Genomic DNA, 23,069 nt, shown 5'->3' with positions numbered 1-23,069 from the left:
GTTCCGGGTGAGAAACATAATCCTTGATGTTGAGCTGCAAGGTTCTACTTTTAAGCAGCAAGAGAATCCAACTGGCTGCACTCTCCGAAAGCATGGCTGATTCCCTGATATGATGAGATAATAGGGTATGGTCAAAGGTATCAAATGCAGCCGAATGTTCAAAAAGCATCAACATGTCTACGTGGCCCTGATCCATAATCTGTATGAGAATTTTGTTATGTGCAGAAGCACCTAATCTGTTACTCTACCATGGCAAAAGCCCGCTTGGTGGTCTCTTAAAAGATGTTTTGATTCAAGATGGGCTTGTGGTTTCCAGGCAGCCATCCAATCCAGAATCCTCAAAACATAAGGGATATCGTTGATGGGCCAATAACTGGCATCGTCTTCTGGGTCAAGATTTGGGTTCTTTAATAATGGGGTGAAACAGGTTTGGTTGAGCACATCTGAAACTATACCGTCTCTGAAGGAGACTTCGATGAACTTACCGATTAATGGACCAAAGGAGTCAGAGCAATCTTTAACGTCAGTTGAGGGGCACAAGGAGTTAGGACAATGTGTAGGCTAAGTGTTGCTAGAAATAATTTGGTCTCTGTAATAGAGACAGGATGGAATTCTGTCATGCACCATCCCTGGAAGTATTGGCAGAGATGGAAGTACACCTAAAATGGATTCCCCTTGTTCTATGTCGACGGTCTAGTCTTTCTCCAAGATGGCCGCCGGTATCTTCATACTGCTTTCTGAACGACGCCTCTGTGCGTTGTATCCGTCTTTTGGGAGAGACGCTGCCAGTTACTGTAATTCCGTGTACTAGCGATTCCCCTGTGTACTCCTTTTGCTTATTTCCCCTTTTGTTGATTCTTCTGTCCTCCGGCACAAATGGGTGTCTCCTCTGTATCTAAGGTAATTGCTTGCGGTCTGTTTATTTTCTTAGTGCACCTTTCCATCTGTTCCACTCTCGCTCATCTCCTCGCTGTTCTCCAACTATTTTTTCCTTAACTATTGTTCTAGTTTTCCGCTTCTCGTCCAATGCGGTCTTCTTTTGCTTTCTTACCTCTTTTGCTGTTTGGCCGCTTACAGTCCCTTTTTTCTAATGTTCACTTTTCGGCTCGTTGCCGCTTACCTGATTTTCTTTACGCTTCGTCCCAACACCCGGTGGCCATTATTTCCCTCACACTGAAATAGTGCATATTCTTCTGTCTCGAATTCTTGTTTGGTACGCCTTCGTCGTACTGATTATTTTTTCTGACCACGTCCATCATCCTCTGTGGTATTCCTTACAGTACCCCAAAGGCTGTTTCTTCAGTTTGTTGTATTCTCGAGTTCGCCCAAGGGCGACCTCTTGGAAGCTGAAACCTTTTAGTGGCTCATTTGGGTCACTAACCTCAAGTGAAATATTGATGAACATTCTTCATCCTGCTGAGGAAAATCAGATCCTAGACCCCAAAAACAGTGGTTCTGATGAACTTTTCATTGAACTTTACCAAGACTGTTGGCTACTGCTCAAGAAAGACTGAAGACACCAACTAACATTCATCCAGGGTTTTTTATGCCGGCTGGCTTGTTCCCTGGGGGCTTGCTCCTCGGAGGTCCCCTGGACCTAGATTCCACTCCGGTCAAGGTGCCCACCGAGGGAGCACACCCCTTCCTCCATCAAAAAAAGGAGAAGACCAAGGAACAGAAGAAGCAGCGAAGGAAGACGGATTCCGAGAACCCAGAAAGCTCAATTGAAGATACAGGTGAGGAAGAGTCTCGGGAGGTATCCCCAGGGTTTGACCAATTCAAATAGTTCAACATCCGAGTCCAACATGTGCCAACAGAGCAGAGTGCACTTTTCAAAGTTCGTTCCGTGGATGTATTCGTGGGAGAGCTAATGAAGGTTGAATAGGCACTCTAGTCAGAAGGATTGTCTCCCAAAAGAAGGATTGAATTTTATCACACCATAAAGGGGATTGAGGTATAGTGGTAGTGTTAGAATTCAGGCTGTTCAGTACTCTAAATAATTCTCTCGAGGATTGCGAGGCATAGAAACTTTTCTTTATTTCCACAATGGCTTGTTAATAGCAAAGCCTAGAATGTTTAAGTTAACCACAGTTGAGCTGATAGGGTGCAGGGGGGGGGGGTTCCTCTACCATCTGCGTTCTTTACTGATGACACCTATTTTTTAAGTGACAAGATTAGATGTGTACAACGTATTCCCCAAGTGTGTAACTTGGATACATTTGAATTTTAGCAGGGCAATTGAGTCTATAATTTCTGCAATGCGGGTGTTGTTAATTGAGACTATATGGTATGTCCCCTATTGTCTACTGGAAAAGTTCTTAGAATGTGGAATCCAAGTTACTTAAGAAGCTTGCGAAAGAGCAGTGCCTCAGAGTCGCAATCACCATTAAGATCTAGATTAAAATTGACTAACAGGCTCAGCTGTGAAGAAAGCATCAGAAAGAAGATTAACTCCATAACATTTTTAATAAAAGTAGAATCACAATGAGGTGGGCAATACAAAATAATATTTGGTGTGGAGCAAGATGATTGTTCCTTACAATTCACACATAAAAGATCTGAATCTGGAAGGTCCAAACGAGGAGAGACTTAGGCAGTGACCTTATTCTTTAAAATGAAAGCTTCACTGACGCCCTTCGCAAGATTCCGGTGCGTGGAAAAAGATTTATAATCATCTGGGAGACAAGCAGCAATAGCTGGAACAGAAAATGCTTTCAGTCACGTCCATGTAATGGCGAAAAAAAACAATTTGATCATGCAAAATAAGATCTTCAATCTTCGAACAATGACAGGGAACAGAGTGTGCATTAATTAACTACCATCTGTAGATAATCCAGCGCCAACTGATGACTTTTATATTTTGAACACTACTAGAAACCCCCTTAATTAATGCATCCTGCGCATATGGCGTTGAGGGTTGGGGACTGCATGTATTGTCTGGGGAAAAACAGGATCCAGGAACCTACTGGACTAGGCAATGTGTTCATATCCACAAAGGGAGTATGGAGGGTAGGTTTGCACAAATATTGTGTGATGACATAACCAAAGAATCAGAAAGGTTAGTCTGTGCTTTCTTGGGGGTACGAACACACAAGTGGAATATTATTAGGCAGGGTGCAGCAGCCGCGGTCTGAAAATGCGCCAGCAGACAATAAGTGCGAGGTGGGGGTTAATCGTACCAGGTCAAATCAATACAATGTTGGGTATTCCTTAATAAAAAAAAGTGAAAGCTTAACAAACCAAACACAAAGAAGTACAGACAATTCAGGGCACTAATCTTAAAGGGAGAAATGTGCCAGAGGGGAAAAATGTCAGAGGCACAAAGAAGCAAGTAATAACATGCCTCAGGTAAGCGCTTCACACTGACATAAGTCTAGGTGACACAGGATGTCGCCCAAGGCAGGCGACCGCATAGCGAGACAGCAAATGTAGTTCCTGCAGCGTCATCGGGTAATGAGGAAAAAGTGAACCTAAGGCCCAAACAGTCTCCTACTGCTTTCTATATAGCAAACATTAAAAGATACAAAATAAAGAACCCTAACAAAAACAATTAATCAAATGAATACCCTAAGTAAAATCTAAATGTTAGCCCACCTATCGGTTTCTGCAGGACATCTCGTGGAGTCAGGGCTCCCTCCTGGCGGCTGTACCCACACTAGCGGTGGGCGTGGGTACGCGTGGTCCATTCGCCAGTGACTGTGGGCGCGGCCATCGTGAGTGTTCCGTGCATGTGCACGCGCCCATGTCCGGCATTCCGTGCATGTGCAGTGCATGAGGCACTATAGATCGCTGTGGCGATGGAGGCTTGCAGTTCAAGCCTCTCTTTCATCCTGCTTCCTATTTAAACTGCACAGGAGCGCTGGTTCACTGCTTCTCAATGTAGCTTGTTCCTGAACCGTGTCATTGCCCCTTGGCCCGTGTCTTTTCACCCGAGCATGATTCCTGTTACTCCCTTGGGCTTTGCCTCTCTGAACCTTTCCCTGTTTTCTCTCTAGGCCTTTCTTCCTGCTTGGCATCTGTTCTCCTTTCTGTTTTCTTGCCTTCTCCCCTTGGCTTCCAGTTATCTGCCTGACTAACTGTACTCAGTCCCTGTTGGCTTGTCTTTCTTGTGGTCTTCAGTGTGGTCCCTGTCACTATCTGCTCTTGGAGTGCACTCCTTGGAGAAGAATGCTTGATGCAAGATTTCTCCTTTATCCAGCTCCAGTACTATCACTTTGGACCTTCATCCGCACACCGCTCTCCAATATAACATCTTTGGACATTTGTTATCCTGAGTGGCCTTACCTGTTAGTGCTTGCACTGTCTCTACATTACGCAAATCAGGGAAGTCACGTCCCGTGGAGTGAGGAGCTAATTCAGGGCCTCCCTGTACATGTAGGGAATCTTTGGGTTGGTTTCCTGCTCTGCACTCTCAACTGCATCAAACTATCTACGCCAGTGAGATGCTTTGCATGACACTAAATAGAAATATGGAGCAGGCTTGTACAACCTTTTTGAATGTGGGGCCGAAGCATTAACTTTTAGTCACCCAGTGGGCCGGCGAGCCAAAAGTCAACAACTTCACCCAAAGCAGTATGTTAAAAAGCAATAGTGTGTGATCTTTGACACAATAGCATCACAGGCAGTGATAGCCATGCAGTCCCAAAGATAGCTTTTGGTGTCAGGGGCAGTGATCAAAGGTTAGTTGCTTGTGATTTCTTTCAGTGTGTATGTGTTCATATTTTTCTGAAATAGTGAGGGCGACCGAGCGTAGCGAGGGAGCTATAAGGATCTAGGGAGGGTTTAGGGGGGTTGAAATGGTGCATTTTACAGCAGAAAAAGTGACCAAAAAGCCATAAGTTTACAATAAGTTCTAAAGGGGAACGTGAAAATTCCATGTCACCAACAGCAGACAAGAACATTTTACAACACAACACATGTTAATGATCAATGTGTCCACAGTATAAGACAGCACTGTCACTGATGTAATACATTGTCATGCTGGTTGTGCCCAAAATATGCCTCTGTAGCAACATGTCTATTCTGGCTGTTCCCAATTTAGGCCAGCATTGTCCTGTAAAAAGCATGATTGATGCTTCCTGAGCATGTGCAGTGTGCCCAATACATATGCCAGCTTATCTCTGTAATACACATTCATTACTTCTGTGGTAATGAAAGAAGCATAATCCAATTCAACAGATAAAATGTGGACAAGTGATCACCCAAAGGTGAACCTAATTGAGTTACTTCACTATGCAGATAATAGTTTTGACCAGTGTTGTCGAGTAAATATTCGTTAAAATGCACAATTTGCATCCCATTTTACTAAAATAAACTGCCCGTTGGGCACTATTAAAACCTGGTGATTTCTGTTCACCATAAGCAATGTTTTCTTTTGAATCACACCCAGCACAGCTCCTGCAGCTCCCATCTGAAAGCAGTTGGTTGGCTGCATGTGTGTGATTTTAACAGGGGTATTTATTTATTCATGCAATGTTTGTCACATAACTGTATATTTATTTATTTATGCAATGTTTGTGGGATACAGGCATCCGACAAACATTGCATAAGTAAATAAATAAGCCGGGTCCATGTATCCGCCAAACATTGCATAAATAAATATTAACCAGGTCGTGGACCCTCACTGCATGACCTTTCCAGGAGAAGGGGACATTGGAGTGTAAAACCTGACACAGGAAAAGCAGAGGGTGCAGGAATTTTTTGAGAACGAGTAGGGGTTATAGATGAAGAAAGGAGAGGTTGGTTGAGGAGATGAGGATGGAGGGTGTGAGGTGGAGCTGATAGGAAGAAAAGAGGAGGAGAAAGTGGGTCAAAATGTGAGGTGAAAAGAGCAGTTGTGGAACAGAAGGAGGAGGAGGCCAAAGGAGGGGAGGAACAGGAGGCTGCAGCAAAGTACATTCTGCCACAAGACCAGGGGCTCTCTGTGCAACCAACCAAGCAGGCCTAGTGCACACTTTAACTTTTCTTTCTTTCACCAATAAATGTGGCCTGTGGGCGCCCGAGTTGCTCGGAGCTGGCCCTCTTGACTGCAGCAAAATACATTCTACCACAAGACCAGGGGCTCTGTGTAGTAAAATAAACTTCAGGAGGCAGGAGGCTGTGTGTTGTCCAAAAGGGCTTTATTGCAACAAACATAAATTTGCCCTTATAGATGATACAAGCGGTGCTGCAACATCAGGTGCCAACGTGGCCAACAACATAAGGGGCTGTAATGGTATGGCAGAGTCTCTGGCAAGTCCTGCCGAATTCCCGTGCTCGGAGGAGCCGGGGAGACGCTCCGATCGCGTCCTCCGCTTGTCCCCGTAATGCGCGCGTAGCGCGCGGGGGCGGGGCTTGGTCGGGCGCGAGATCTCGCGAGAGCGGGCGCTCTCGCGATATCTCTACACACCTCCCTTTATCAAAAGGGAAGTAGGTTCACTGTAACACAAAGTCATTGAATCTTACCGGTCTTTTGTGCTCCCTTCTGGGCCTCTCACTGGTTCCCGGGCAAGGTCCCTGCGGAACCGGTTCAGGGCTTACATAGGGTTCTTCCGGTTCACTCTCTGGTTCTTCTCTCTCTCCATCGCTTCTCCCTGGTTCTGGTTCTTCATTCCCCACATCCTCCTTTTCTGCTTCTGTGCGTGGGGTTTCTGGAGTCCTAAGTCTTTCTTGTCTGCGTTGATACAAAGCTACTCTTTCGAAGTTCCACGCGCGCCCGTCTTCTGTGCGGACATGATTTGTCCCTTTATGGGTAACTTGTATGGGTTGACTATACCGGGAACCTGTGTCTTGATCTTTCCTTGGTAGTTTGATTTTAACCCAGTCCCCCCTTTCAATGCTGGGCGCTTGCTTCGTTCTCCTTCTTCTGTCGCTCCACAGTTTCATGCGTGACTTGTTTCTTGTGATACGCCATACAACTTCTGACATGTCTACCTCTTCATCTATTCTTATTTTTGACAGCCAAGGCGGGATGAGCGTTGATGCCGCACTCCTCCCTCTCAACATTTTGAACGGGGATACATGGGTAATGCCATTCGGAGTGAGTCTATGTGCTGCTATGGCTTCCTTTGTAGTCTTGAGGGGGTCCGTGCCCGAGGCCATTGCAAGTTGGATAGCCCCTTTTATGAACCTGTTCGCCCTTTCCACGAGTCCATTTGCTTGAGGGTGATACAGGGCCGCCTTCTTTTGCTTGATGTGGTTCTTTTTGAGAAACTCCTCCATGTCTTTAGAAACTAGTTGCACTCCATTGTCTGTAACTACTTCATTGGGGAGCCCTTCCCTTTGAAAAATTTCGGTGAGCACCTCTATAACCGTCTCTGTAGTTATGTTTGGAACAAACTCTGCTTCCACCCACTTGGATAGGTAGTCGACTAGTACAATTCCATACTTGTGTTCTGCTGACATCGCTTCCAGGGGTCCGATAAAGTCTATGCCCACTTTGGACCATACTGTTTCAGGTATCTCGGTTGGTATGAGAGGTGCTTGGCGAATCTTCAATCTTTTGTCGCTGTTTAAACACTCGTGGCATCGCTCTATCATGGAGCGAATTTCTTGGTCCATGGATGGCCACCAATATGCTTCTCTGACTCTGCGGCGAGTCATCGTGTTTCCCAAGTGCCCCGCATGGGCCCTGCAGAGAATTGTGCGTCTCATTCCTGTGGGGGGGACGATTTGATCCGACTTCATGATTATCCCTTGTGTTTCGGATAACTCTTCTTGTACCTTCCAATATGGCCTCATGCCCTCAGGTAGCACCCTTTCATCTGGCCAGCCTTCTTTGATCCATTTTCGAATGGCGGACATGGTTGGGTCTTTTCCTTCTTCTTCTTGCCAGTGCTTTTCGCTGAGTTCAAGATATTCTGGCGTCCTTATGTCCGAGATGGAAGCAACAATGCACTCCCCTTGTAGAAATGGGGTAGCCCTTTCTTTGTTTTCCGGTAGTCTCGACATGCAGTCAGCCTGCGAGTTTTTCCAGCCAGATATGTGGTGGATTTCAAATGTATACTCTTGTAATTTCGCGGCAATGCGAGCTAGTCTGGGAGTGGAGGCTTTGGTGCCTCCGGGACTGAGCATATGGATGAGTGGTTTGTGATCTGTCACCAGCTTGAACTTGGTGCCCCACACATAAGTCCTGAAGTGCTCTACTGCCCATGCGCATGCTAGCATCTCTTTTTCGATGGTGGAGTAGTTCTGTTCTGCTTCAGATAGCGCCTTCGATGCAAAGGCCACCACATGTTCGGTGTCACCCCTCCTCTGCGTAAGTACTGCCCCCAGTCCGTATGCACTGGCATCAGTGGTGATGACTGTTTCCCACTTGGGATTGAACGGTTTAAGGCACGGGGCTTCCATAATATGTTGTTTTATGGTGTCTATCGCCGCCTTTTGGGGTTCTTGCATCAGGAATTCGGACCCCTTCTTGAGAAGATCACGTAGAGGTGACGTGGTTTCAGAAAATTTGGGTATGAATTTTGCGTAATATTCTGCTAAGCCTAAAAATGATCTCACCTCTTCCTTGTTGGTGGGATTGGGTGCTTTGATGATGGCTTGCATCAGGTTCTGTTTGGGGCTGATGCCCTTTTCTGAAATTTTGTATCCCAGGTACTCGACTTCTTTTACTCCAAACGAACATTTTTCGTATCGTAGGCGGACTCCCGCATCTTGTAACTTGTTGAGTACTAGTTTGAGAGTGGCATCATGTGTCGGTTTATCACCTGCATAGACTAATATGTCATCTTGGAAGTAAACTACATTTTTGACCTTTCGAAGGAGGGCATCCATCATGCGCTGAAACGCTGAGGCAGCTGATGATAATCCGAAGGGCATTTTGGTAAATTGGAATGTGCCAAACGGGGTGATGAATGCCGTGAGAGGTTTTGATTCTTCATGGAGCTGGATTTGGTGATATGCATTGCGCATATCTAGTTTTGAGAAGATTTTGGCCTCTTTCATTAAAAGTATGAGTTCATTTATGCTCGGAAGCGGATAATTGTCTGTGACGACTTCCAAGTTTAAGCTGCGCAGGTCTATACATACTCTTAATTCTTGCGAATGGGGTTTCTTTATGAGAACGACTGGGCTCAGCCATTCGGATGCTTCAATCTCTTCTATCACCCCTTCATTCTTCATTTTGTCCAACTGTTGTTTGAGGGTGTCCCTCGCTGTGGCTGGTACTGGTCTCACTCGGTGCTTGACAGGAATGGCATTCCTTTTGAGGACAATTTTGTGTAGAAAACCTTTGATGTGACCCGGCTCCTCCGAGAAAAGTGCTGGGTAATCGCTCTTGACTACGGTTTCGCTCCTCGCACCTATGGATAGGACTTGCTCTTCCGTGCTAGGGTCAAGTCTGATCTTTAATTTGTCTTGGTCATCCCAACCTAGCACTGGAGGCCCTTCGTGGCTGAAGTATATTCTGGTGTAAGTTTCCCTCCCTTTAAATTCGACTTTGCCGTTGATGTACCCTAGTAGTTCAACCGATGCTCCACCGAAAACCGTCGGCTTGTGTTTCGTGGTGAGTACTTTTACTTTTTCTTTCCCGAGCATATCTTTGTATGTTTGTAGGGGTAAGATGGTAAGGTCAGAGCCGGAGTCTGCCATGACCCTTGTCTCTCTGCCGTCGATCTTGATCATGCAGTGTGGCTTTTCTCTCCTGGCTCGTGTACTGTTCACCATGATTACGGTGGGCCTTCCTTCTTCCTCCGATGAGGAATCCCTTTCTGCCACGCGTTCTGAGGTCAGACTTGTGACTTTCTTGTTTCGCCATCTGCACACTATTGAGAAATGCCCTATGCGTTTGCATACTGTGCATTCTTTGTCTCTGGCTGGGCACTCTCTGTCGAACGCTAGGTGCTTTGTGCTGGTGCACCTATGGCACTTGAGGGGTTCTTTCTTGTTGGCTCTCCCTTCTCTTGAATCTGGAATGAACTTTTCTTTTCTGGGACGGAACCCTACTGCTTGTACCTCAGGGGAACTTTGGGTACCTGCAAACTCTTTTCTTCTTCCTGCCGTTTCTTCCACAGCCCTAGCTATTTCCACTGCCTTCTCCAACTGTACTTCTTTTTCCATGATGTATTTGTCTTGGACCTTCCGGCTGTTGGTGTGGACTATTAACATGTCGCATATCCGGTCCTCTGCATTGGTGCCGAAGTTGCACAAAGCTGCCAGTTCCCTCAATTTCGTGATATAGTCGTCGACAGGTTCTGACGGTTCTTGTTTCCGCGTGTAAAACCGAATCCTGTGGAGCACTGTGTTTTCCTTACTGGCAAACCTCTTTTCTATTCTTCTGACTGCCTCCTTGAACACATCATCATCGGCGTCTTCTACCGCAATCAAAGCCAGGCCCTCGAATATTCTTTGTCCTTCCACCCCTAGGGCGTTTAATAGCATGGCTCTGCGTCTTGCCGCCGTGAATCCTGCTCCCCCCATTGCCTCCACATACGTTGTAAACAGGGGCTGCCATTGTGGCCACGGTATAGCAGGCCTACCTGGCGTCTGTAAAAAGGGTGGGGGCGGTGTTGCTCCCTGCATGCTTCTGCGCGGTTCCTGGAGGTGGTCCTCGTCGCCAATTTATGTAGTAAAATAAACTTCAGGAGGCAGGAGGCTGTGTGTTGTCCAAAAGGGCTTTATTGCAACAAACATAAATTTGCCCTTATAGATGATACAAGCGGTGCTGCAACATCAGGTGCCAACGTGGCCAACAACATAAGGGGCTGTAATGGTATGGCAGAGTCTCTGGCAAGTCCTGCCGAATTCCCGTGCTCGGAGGAGCCGGGGAGACGCTCCGATCGCGTCCTCCGCTTGTCCCCGTAATGCGCGCGTAGCGCGCGGGGGCGGGGCTTGGTCGGGCGCGAGATCTCGCGAGAGCGGGCGCTCTCGCGATATCTCTACACTCTGTTTGCAACCAACCTACTCACACACGTGACTTATTCTTTCTTTCACCAATACATCAGGGCTGTGTACCCGTGAGCTGCTCAGGGCTGGCCCTCTTGACTGCAGCAAAAGAAACTGTGCTACAAGACCAGGGGCTCTGTGTGCAAACAACCTGACTCGCACATGTGACATTTTCTTTCTTTCACCAATAAATCAGGGGAAAGCGCGAATGCAGTCCCCCACTATCAGGAATAATGCAGTCGATGTGCAATGGATGAGCCTCATCCTGGGAGATCTGCCTTTCTGATTACAGATACTCCCCTGCCAGGTAAGTCTGAGTTTCAAGCAAGAGGGCAGGGGTTGGGCCCATTCTGGAAGCCCCGCTAAGCGAGGGTGTGAAGGCAGGCCCTGACCCAGCCCCAGCCTTCCTGGAAGCCCTGAGCGTCTGCGGAGCTGCCTGTCCCACGTGTAGGGGTAAGCTCTGGCAGGCAGAGCCCAGCAGAAGAGGCACATTGTAGCACAGTTTCTTTCATCAAGCCCTGCCCGGCCTGAGATTTGCATAAATTCGGGCCTGGCCGCCAGCCAGCAGGCCCAGTCGGAATGCGAGCAGGCCTGGTGCATTGTGCCCACTGGCCTGTCGGCCCCAGATGGGTCCATGGATGGCCTTCCTGGGCCAATAGGTCACCCCGCTTAACAAGTGTGTCTCAGGTGGGGTGCCCCCCCAGCAGGACACGGCAACGCCATGAAGGCAAGGCACGAGCGTGCCTGATCGGTGCTCGGATGGGGCCGGCTGGGCCTTCTTAATGTTGGAGGGCTTGTGCGCAAAAACAGAGCCAGGGCAAGGTGGCTTCAAGAACAACAGGGGCACCTTATATCATGGGGCACACAAGTCTGGTGTTAGGCACCTGTGCACTTCACCCCTCCAGTGAATTCTGGCCCTCTTGACTGCAGCAACATTCTGCTACAACACCAGGGGCTCTGTGCACAACCAATCTACTCACACGTGTCTTTTTCTTTCTTTCACCAATGCAGCAGGGCTGTGGTCCCCTGAGCTGCTCAGGGCTGGCCCTCTTGACTGCAGTAAAAGAAGCTCTGCTACAACACCAAGGGCTCTGTGCACAACCAACCTGACGTGTACACGTGACTTTTTCTTTCTTTCACCAATAAATCAGGGGAAAGTTGCAAGCAAGAGGGCAGTGGTTGGGCCCATTCTGAAAGCCCCGCTAAGCGAGGTTGAGAAGGCAGGCACTGACCCAGCCCTCCCCGAAGCCACAACCTGGTTTATTTATTTATGCAATGTTTGTTGGATACAGGTATCCAACAAACATTGCATAAATAAATATATCTGCCGGGTCCATGTATCCGACAAACCTTTCATAAATAAATAAATGAACCGGGTCGTTGCGGAGGACTGTAACTGCGTCTGGTGACCCCTTACAGTCCTCCGCCACAACCCGGTCCTCAGCCACGACCCGGTTTATTTATTTATGCAATGTTTGTCAGATACAGGTACCCGACAAACATTGCATAAATAAATAAATGTGCCTCGCGGGCCACATAAAATGGCTTGGAGGGCCGCATTGTGGCCCGCGGGCCATATGTTGGACAACCCTGATGTAGAGGAATGCTGTGAGCAATAAAAACTGCAAAAAAATCAATCAAGTATGGGCATATGAAAGAGAACAGTGGAACGCCGGTCATTTTAACATCTTGGTGGACTGGGCCCTCCAAATAGTCCCACTCCCAAGAACACTGCGGGACTCTTGTAGGCATGCCTGGTGTTGCAATGGCAGATATATCAGTCGCACAATTTTACGTTGGGGTGGTGGAGTTGTTTTGTGATTTGGAGGTTAAAGTAAGCTTGGGGGTCGTCTTATTATGTGATTGTGAACTTACTAGGGGGTGTAGTGTCAATAGTCATTGTGGTGTGTCACAGGAGTCTCAGTGATGGTTCAAGGATTATTTGGTCTTTCAGGGCCCTAATGCCATCCCTCTCTCTTGTCTAGAAAGCACAAATCCACTCTAGTCCATGGGTCTCTATTCCTCAGGCTAGTATATAATGAACATTGACCTGTGCTACAATGGATAACCTTAAGGACAAAGGCCAGACTGACCCTACACTAGCCCGTGGTTATTTGTCTTAAAATAAAAAAAATAAAAAGGATGATGGGTTGTGCCTTTCAGATACTCTGCCCGACTCTTACGCCCACATACTTCTCTCCCTCTCGTTGATTTCCCTCTTGCTTACTCTCCTACCGTCAACTCCACTGCCTCCTCTTTTATTCCCTACATATTTCTATGTTCCTCTGATGTCTCTCACTTCTTGTAAATCGTGCTCCATGTGAGAAACCAAAGGGTGTATCACCCTCTAGTTTTCGGGGACCTGTCATCCAGGTGGTCAGGACATGGCTGACGCTTTGGGATCCGGTTCCTTGGGGTGGACCAGAGTGGGAGGATCACCTAGGTGAGGGGTCTCCTTTCCCAAACACATGACCCATTCTATTTTATAAGATTATCCAATGTCCCAAATTCCCCCCCTTTTCACACAAACACTGGGCCGAGGAAGAGGGCGACTGAAAGTGGAGAGGCTAACCCTTACATATCTCATAGGACATGTCCTGCTAATCGAGTCAGGCATAGTCAGGCACTTAACTTTAAATGCATACAACTGATACCAATTAGCTCTCCCCACACGGATGAAAGGCGAAACATAGGGACACCCTCTGAGCAAGGGGGAACAAGAGCAAGAGCAAAACTTCCGGTGCAAAGGCGAACCTATTGGAGCAGAGTGACAGAAGGGATGAGAGCAAAGGGTAGAGGACCCCAGGAGGTCCCTGCAGGAGGTCATTGCCTCCAAAGGGTCATGAAAGACATGTGGAGAAGGCTGTATCCCAGACAAGAAGATTGCATTGTGTTTCAAGGACGCCTCCTGGGTGAATGGCAGAGTTGGGGAGGCGAGGACAAGCCTGTGGTATTAACCTTGACTCGTGAATTAAAATTGCTAAAACCAGAAAGGAATGCACACAGCCGGTGAGTTGGCAAGCGAGATGAAAGACCAGTGTGTGTTAAGCAAAGATTGAAGTTGCAACAGTATATCGCACAATTGAAGGCTGCACGTGTGTGAATGAGACGCAAAGAAAGGCAGACCTCTGGTGAACTTTCAATTACTGATAGCTGTGAAACCAGCGATACTGAGTAGCCCAGAGGTCCGGCGAAAGGAAGTAGCCCATTTGAAAGTCTCTGCAAAAGGTGAAATGTTTTTGTTATAATGCAATAAAGTGAATAAAAAGAAGCAAAGTGATCAAAAACAACCTTGGGAAAAGGGCGGGGGAGTAAAAAGGTGAATGTTGAACTTTTGTGCTCATGACATCGAACGACCCCGACCAAGAGATCCCGGGGCAAATAACAGTGTGAGTTGAAGGAAAAAGTCACAGTGGCCCTGCGGAGTTCTATAGTAAAAGCCACACACATTCGAAAGTCTTCGACATCAGGAAAAGGTCAGAGCCCGACTGAGGGAGACTGTCATGTTGAGCCCTTGAAAACACAGGCACTGTTGGAAACTCCATTAAAATGCCCATCACGTTTCCCGTTGTTCTTCCTTTAGCTGTTTTGTGTTTTTCAAGATGGCCGCACCACTATTTACTCAGAGATGGAGTGCAGTACGGAGCGTTGCAACCTTCCTCTTTTGTTTGGTGAGATGCTCGTTTTTTTCATCTGGGGCCTTGCTCCCGTTCTGTATTCCATAGCTTCCTTGCTCACGGATGGTTCTCCTGGTTCGCCCCTCTCTCTCTGCTTTCTGTTGCCATCGCTCTCACGTCTTTCGGGGCGTTTGCTGGTTTTCTCCAAAGCGTTTTGTGTCTCTTCCTTCCGGGTCTCGCCCCGGTTCCCCCTGACTTCCCCTTCCGAGTCTCGTCCCGGATCTTCCTGTCTTCACCCTTCCTTTCTATTCTCAGCCTTCGCTTCTACTACCTACCTGAGAGTTGTTTCAGCTCGCCTCTCCTCCTTGTCTGTGTACCGGAGCTGCTTCTTTTCCATCCTGACCATCTCGGGTCCTGGCATTCCTGCTCCAAAGACCTCTCTACACTCTCACTCCTTTCAGGGGAGGTACTGGACTGTACAACAATACTCACCTGTTTGCATAAAGGACTTCAAAGGGATTGAGATACAACAACAAGCATCACTCCTCTTCTACTCACCTGAATTTGGAACTCCTCCAGGGTTTTTTCTGCCACAAGGCTTTTTCCCTGACTGGGGTCAGCTCCTAGGGAATCCCTGTTGTTTGGTGTACACTACCCTGGCAACATGGCCTCCGGAGGAGCTCGCCCTTATCTCCACAAAACGAAGAAGGATCGAAAGGGAGAAGAGACGAAGAAGACCAGAAGGAAGAAGTAGAAGACAGACACTCAGGACTGCTCTACCAAAGACCCAGGTGAGGAGGATTCGAGGAAGGAGTCACCAGAGTCTTATAGCTTGCAACGCCAAAGGACACCTATGGCTTCCCTCGAATAATACCAAGAACTGGTTGCTGCCTTGCAGGGATTGATGGTAGAGGTCCAGTCCCTTCGTTCAGAGAATGTCGCTTTGTGGCAACAGATTGCTGTATGAGAAGACATCCAGGGAGACCTTCCTCCCTTACCCCTGCCTTTTGGGAAATACGATGGGAACCCAAAAAATCTCAAAGAATTTCTAGACGCATGTCTAATGTATTTCACCTTTCGTCCCAGAGCCTACGGATCGGATCGTGCTCGTGTGGACATTCTTGTTTCCAACCTAGTTGGGAACGCCTTGGCTTGGGCAACTCCATGGATCACCCACACAGACCCTGCGATGAATGATTACGCACTGTTTACACAGTTGTTCCAGTCTAGGTTCAAATGACCAGAGGTTCAATTCTCACCCTACGAGGCTATGCTTGACCTTAGACAAAGAACCCAAGACGTACAGACCTATATTTCAGCCTTTCAAAAACTAGCTGCCAATGCAGGATGGCCAGACTCTGCTCAGCAGACACTCTTTCGGAGAGGACTCCATGAGGACATGAAAGATGAGCTGGCTCGCACTTCAAGACCATCCACCTTCCAGGAACTGGTGACTCTTTCCCTACAGATCGAATTCTGCCTCACAGAACGACAGCAGGAAAGAAGAAGAACAGCCCATGGCTAGTCCCTCATTACCAGCTGAGAGGACTAGCAACTGAAAAGGAGATTAACCCATGCAGATAGATGCTGCCCAGGGTTCCTTAACGGCCAAAGAACACAAGAGACGCCGTGACCTCGGTTTATGCATGTACTGCAGTTCCCAGAAGTATCTTCTTAGAAACTGTCCGGAAGTTCCGCCACGTCGGCAGGGAAACGCCACACCCCAAACCTGACCAGGGAAGGTCCATGGGGTGATTTACCCAGTCCCTGCAACAACACTCTGCGGGCTAGCATTACTGAGGACAACAGACTCACGGTTTTCCAAGTGATGCTATCCCGTGATTCTTTTTCAGCCCTGGAGGTCCTGGCCATGCCTGACTGCGGGGTGGCCGGCAACTTTGTAGATGTTACTTGGACTAGAGAAAACAACTTACCAAGTTAGACTTCAGAGGGGCCTACCATTTGCTACGAATAAGAACGGGTGATGAATGGAAGACGGCTTTTCGGACAGCTCTGTGGCATTTTGAGTACAAGGTTATGCCGTTCGGACTAGTAAACGCCTCCGCTGTATTTCAGCGGTTCATGGAGAAAGTCTTTGCCGATCTTTTGTTTTCTACTGTGGTTGTTTACTTAGATGACATCTTGGTATTCTCTACAAACTTGGCAGAACATCGGAAGCACGTTCGCAAGGTTTTATTCTGCTTGCGTAACAACCAACTCTACGCTAAACCTGAAAAATGTGTTTTTGAAGTACACTCAGTATCCTATCTGGGCTTCATTCTTTTGAATGACGGTATCCAGATGGATTCAGGAAATATCAAGGTGATATTACAATGGCAGGTCCCCAGGAACATCAAGAACATACAGCGTTTCCTCGACCTAGCCAATTTCTACAGGTGCTTCATATCTGGTTTCTCTGATATGGTTCTCCCTATCACTTCACTTCTCAAAAAGGGCGTGCATGTCCAATGGAATGCAGAGGCGGATAGAGCTTTTCACACACTCAAGCAAGCATTCACCACGGGCCCCCCGGTCTTGATCCAGCCCGACCAATCCTTATCATTTGTGTTAGAAGCAGACGCATCCAGGGGAGCTCTAGGAGCCGCTCTCTTACAAAAGGATAAGGATGGGCTCGAACATCCCGTGGCCTAATACTCCCAGACTCTCACACCCAGTGAACAGAACTATTCCGTTATCGAAAAAGAACTGCTTGCCATACGTCAAGTCTGCGAGGAGTAACTTGAGGATAATCCAGCCGATGGAGTGTCGGAACACTCGTCATGCCCGTTGGGCATACTTTTTTCCCCAATTTGATTTCGATCTCACCTACATATCTGGGAAAGAAAACATCTTAGCAGATGCCTTGTCTCGTCTCGTAGTCTTGGAGATAATACTGGCCGCTATGAAAGGCATGAGCTTCTATTGGCGGTTAAGAAGTTCCTTCCTTTATTCAGCAAGTCCGCTGTAGTATACCCAAGAACATCATACCCAGCACTCCTAGGTATCAGCTGAAAGAAAGGAAGGGCCTCTATTTCAAGGATCACGTCTTCTGTCTTCCATCAGAAGCCCTGCAAACTCGAGCAATCTCATGGTGCCATGATCTTCCTATAGCAGGTCACAAGGGCCAGAAAGCCACAATGGATCTCATATCAAGACATTTCTGGTAGCCAACGGTTTCCAAGGACGTAAAGACATATGTGTCCATGTGTCCAACCTGTGCATCCAACAAATACCTTACCTCCAGACCTATCGGCCTGTTGCAACAAGAAGAACCTCCTTCTCAAACCTGGGTACACTTATGCACAGATTTTATCGTGGATCCCCCCTCCTTCCAAGGGGCACAGAGCAATCATGGTAACCATTAAATCGTTTAGTAAATTGGCACATTTTTCTCCATTAATTTGGATTCCTTCTTCCCCCGAAACAGCTATAGTGTTTTTGAGGGACATAGTCCGGCTATATGGTCTCCCTAGTACCATCATATCAGATCGTGGATCTCAATTCACCTCCATGTTTTGGGCTTCTCTATGCAGACAACTGCGTATCCAACATGCTCTGTCTTCCGGTAACCGCCCACAAAGCAATGGGCAGACAGAACGGCTGAATTCAACATTAGAACAATACCTACGATGCTTCTGCAATCGGGAACAATACAATTGGATCAAATTCCTCCCAATGGCTGAATTTGCCTATAACAACTCCAAACATACAGCCATCAATATGAGCCCTTTCTTCTGCACCTACGGTTACCATCCTCACCATATCCCACTCTCTGGTACTATTCAACTAAGATACCCACGATAGAACGATTGTTGGATGATCTGAAACGCACCCACAGAGAGGCATTGGTGTCTCTGGAAGACAGCAGAAAGGGATACAAGACATGGACCGGCAAGAAGAGGAGGCCAAACCCTCCCTGGAAAGAAGGCACTCTGATATGGTTAGCCACGAAACACCTTCCCCGGTGAATCCTTGCTGGGAAGTTTGCTCCTAGATACATTTGGCCCTTTCTCATAGCTTCCAAGATCAATCCGGTTCCTTTCCGTCTTCGGTTACCACCAAGACTAAAGAGAGTGCATCCTGTTTTTCATACTTCTCTGCTCAAGGCTTACCTAGCTGACCCATATGGGCGGAAGATCCCGGTGCTCAAAGCACCCCAACAGCAGGAACCGGATGAGTACGAAGTCTCCCACCTCCTTGATTCCAGATATCGACGCAGTATTCTACAGTACTTAGTCCATTGGAAAGACTACTCCGATGCCGAGAGAACATGTGAACCAAGAAGTCACATTCGTGCCCCCCGTCTTATCAGACGATTCCATAGACAACATCCTGGCAAACCAGTGGGTCCCCTGAGGAAGAGGGGTATACTGCCATGCTGCGCCCTTGAAAACACTGGCACCATTGGAAACTCTGTTAAGATGCCCGTCACGTTTACTGTCGTTCTTACTTTAGAAGTCTAGTGTTTTTCTAGATGGTCACTGCCACTATTTACTTGGAGACGAGTGCAGCACGGAGCGTTGCAACCTTCCTCTTTTGTTTGGTGAGACGCTAGTTTTTTTTCCTCTGGAGCCTTGCTCAAGTTCTGTATACTGTAGCTTCCTTGCTTACGGGCGGTTCTCCTTGTTCGCCCCTCTTTCTCTGCTTTCTGTTGCCATTGAGCTCACGTCTTTCAGGGCGTTTGCTGGTTTTCTCCCTCGTGCTGTGCGCTGTGTCTCTCTCCCTTCCGGGTCTCGCCCCGGTTCCCCCTGATTTCCCCCTTCCGGGTTTCGTCCCGGATCCTCCTGTCTTCACCCTTCCTTTCTATTCTCAGCATTCGCTGCTACCACCTACCTGAGAGTTGGAAGAGGTGAGGTCATCCTTTTCAGGATAACCGTTTAAAAACCTTTGCTTAGCGTGTTCTAGCTGTTTTTAAATATTATTGTGTATATTGTCCTAGATGCTGCTATTATAATTCCGGCTGCCTGTTAACTGGTGGTGCATTTGAAATGGACACGAATTAGTTATTTATTTACTTCAGACGTTGCCGGTGCGGCGTAGTCTTATTTTCATTGCTGCAGTGGGCGTTTCATTGCCTCACTTTAAGCAGCATCTGGAATTATATGTGCCATGCCTATCGCCCGCACTGGTGGAAGAGGTGAGTTTGTCCTTTTCAGGATAACCATTTTAAAACCTCTGCTCAGCGTGTTGTAGCTGTTTTTAGATATTATTGTGTACATTGTCCTATATGCTATTTTAATTCCGTCTGCCTGTTAACTGGTGGTGCATTTGAAATGTACACAAATTAGTTCTTTATTTACTTCAGACGTTGATGGTGCAGCATAGTCCTATTTTCATTGCTGCAGTGGGCGTTTCTTTGCCTCACTTTAAGCAACATCCTGCATTATGTGTGCCGTGCCCATTGCCCGCCCTGCGGGCATGCCGTCCGCGTGCCGAAGGCGCGCTTAAGCCAAGCCCGTCTGTGCCTATCCATGCACAGACTGTGCAGGGCTTGCAGATTATGGTGGGTACTTTCATTGTAACCAAGGTATTGGAGCGTATTGTCTTGCTGTTACTGCCCCCCTCGCCCAATACCAAATGGCCGACAGGGTTTCTAAAAACCCCCAGTACTTTTAAAGCCAAGCAGAGTGCAAACTTGCAATGCAGGCTTCTTAACACTCGCTCATTAGTGGCGCACACGATGGAGTGCTATGATCTAGTATCTAACTATTTGCCTAATTTACTGATTCTGACAGAGAAGTGGCTGGGAGAGACGTCTGGCCCTTCTACTGTGCAGGCCCTCCCCCCTAATTATGAAGTGGTGCATGTGGATCGTATGGCAGCCCATCCTGGTGGTGGGGTGGCCTTGATTCATAAAACCAATGACAAGGTTATCTGCACGGTCCCTAAGCACTCCCTTAAAATGTAATGCCTATTAGTCTACATATCTGTCTCACCTACCTCAACTCTTACAGTCCTAGTAGTCTATCGGCCACCGGGGGTTGACAGTGTGTTCTATGCAGAATTCCCAGAGCTGGAGCTTCAGATTAAATATCCTGATCTGCTCATTGTAGGTGATTTTAATCTTCCGTTAAATCTTGCCACTACTGGGCAGGTGGCTAATTTTTTTATCCCTGATGCTGGATCTGGGACTTCCTCAATGGGTTACGGAACCGACTCACCAACTGAGAAATATTCTGGATCTGGTGGGGGCATCTATCATAATTGTGTCGCCCGGTCCGCTAATATGGTCTGACCACTTCCTGGTACCTTTTTTCATCCTTCAAAAGGTTCCTACCCCTCCTCTGGCCAAACCTGCCATTCTTAAGCGGAGTTGGCTCAGAGTGTTCAACCCTGAGCTAATTACTTCTCTGAAAGCACAATGTGGTCAGGCTGCTGGTTGGAGGAGTCACAAGCGTCTGATAGAAACCGGAAGTGTGATCAGTTAGGGGAAGAGAACCCTTAAAGGATGTGAATTAATCTTGGGGAAGGGAACCCTTGCAAGTGCTGTGTTTGAAAGGTTCGAGCCTGATTGAGGGAGACCTATGGGAACTTGTTGCTTTGAAAGGCCCGAGTGAGGGAGACTGACGTGTACTTTTAGTGGAAGTGTGTTTTGAAAGCTGGAAAAACAGACTTTAACGTGGAAGGCCAGGCGGGACGCAAACCACGTTTTTAACTGCCTTTGTTTCGCAAACCTGATCCAGGTTGTGTCATCCTGTCTACAGGGACCGCCTTACTCTGTGCTGTCTACCGTGGGGAGGAGAGCTGACTTAGCCACATTTATTCTTTATATTCAAACACTGATTTTCCTTTGTATACATATTCTACTTTATACACTTTTTGTACAAGAGATAGGGCAGGCATTAGGTTTTGTTAGTGTAGGCCATTTTGATTTGACAGACTTGGACTGTTTTCTTTATTATTTGATGGTATAGACTACCCCCATCCTAGCTATAGAAACCCCAAAAATGGAATAAACGTTTTACAAATTGTATCTTTGGTGTCAGTGTAATACTTGTGATACCATGCCTCCCTTATAACCTACCCTTCAATGTTCTTACTTCCTCCTCAATACTACTACTCCCTTTTCCTCATTACTGCTCCCTCTTCCACAGTCATGTACCGTCATCCATACTACGACTCCCTCCTCCACACTACCTCTCCCTCCTCTAGACTAGCTCTCCCTCCTCCACACTACAGCTCCCCCTGCAAACTACTCCCTTGTTCTACACTACTACTTCCTCCATCAAAGCACCACTGCCTCCTGCACCCTGCTACTACTAGTCCATCCCACCTTCTTCTCAAACACCCTGCTTTAACTTGCACAAGCAGTTCACTTTCATTCCCTACACTCACTCTCCTAAACACACTTGCCACTCTTGCACGCACACTCACAATGAAGTACCACTAACCAATAACTCAATAGCTCAAAACAACACCTCCCCACTCCACTGTCCTGCTTACTGCTGGTCTCTTCTTCTGCCACCTACTGCTCCTCCAATCCTGACAACCCACAACTTACAGTAACTGCTTTTAACCCCATCCCTACCCTCTGGTTGTTCTGTAGTCTCTGTACACTCTGGCTCAGTCTTCCCCAACCTGCAGGTGTTACATACAAGGTCTTAAGCTCCACCCCATTTATCTGTGAAGGGCTGCCGTAAGACAACAATAGTGGTTGTACAGTTTCTCAGTACACGTTAGAGGGCTCTGGCCTGGCCACTCTTAAGGTAAGCCCAGTCTTTGATTGGATGGGGGTTAATGCATGTCCATGGTGGTCTACGGGAGCCATCCCTGTCTCATTGGACGGACTGAGGTTAGTGTGCGGTTCGAGACTATGCTAACTGCTGCGTGGGAAGCGTGGGCCCTGCCCATGTTGCTTTCCCTCCCCAGGCACTGTTTCAATGGCGCTCATGTAGGATTTCTCCTGGGGAAGCCATGTATTTGTCTCTCTTTCTGTTCACTTTTTCTACGCTGGAGTGCTGAGAAGGTTTTGTATGGGGCACTGATGGTGGTCTCGTGGGGAATGTTCTCCTGGATCTATTATTTCTCAAGAATGAAAAGAGAAAACGTGGCCAGCATTTGGAGTCAAAGGCCCGGGTGACGCAAAATGGTACTCCACATAAACAAACTGGAACATGGGGAGGGACACGATTTGGAGCCCTCCACACTGCCATGTTCTCCCCTCTAAGGTAGGACTGGTTCTGGATTCCTCTGTGGTTGGCTTCTCACCCCAGGCAGAGAGGGGTCCCCATTTCCTCTAGACAAAGTCAGCATAGGGACCTTGTCACGGGTGGTTATTATTGGTAGGTTGGTATGTTTATGACAGGAATCCACGTCTTTCTACGGTCCATACATCATGCTCCTCTCATGTGATCAGATCAACCCATAGACTCAGGCATAGAAGGAGTAAAGTCCCTCATGTCCCACTCCCACCTTCGTTTTTTGCCCATGCCCAAGTTCAGGAATCATCAATTTTCCATACCGTCTCCACATCACAAAGACCAGAGTTCCGTGTGATTCCGCAGGAAAGGAGGCTATGGCCCGGATTGGAGGTTGCCATGGTGATTGACAATGCAGTCGTGGCGTCTATGAATGCCCACGCAGCTC

The 23,069-nt window shown here is 47.5% G+C and overlaps 1 protein-coding gene and 1 pseudogene across 2 annotated transcripts in view; both read right to left on the bottom strand.

Moving 5' to 3' along the window:
* STON2 (stonin 2) overlaps nucleotides 1–23,069 on the bottom strand; it is a 991,146-nt gene that overhangs the window by 454,541 nt on the left and 513,536 nt on the right. The gene's annotated exons all lie outside the window — the stretch shown is intronic.
* On the bottom strand, nucleotides 11,060–11,181 carry LOC138527722 (U1 spliceosomal RNA; annotated as a pseudogene).

This window comes from Ambystoma mexicanum, chromosome 14, assembly GCF_040938575.1.
Source record: "Ambystoma mexicanum isolate Mex_15411 chromosome 14, UKY_AmexF1_1, whole genome shotgun sequence".
NCBI lineage: Eukaryota > Metazoa > Chordata > Amphibia > Caudata > Ambystomatidae > Ambystoma > Ambystoma mexicanum.
The sequence above is the reverse complement of the archived record's forward strand: the minus strand, read 5'-3'. Positions and strand labels throughout refer to the sequence as shown.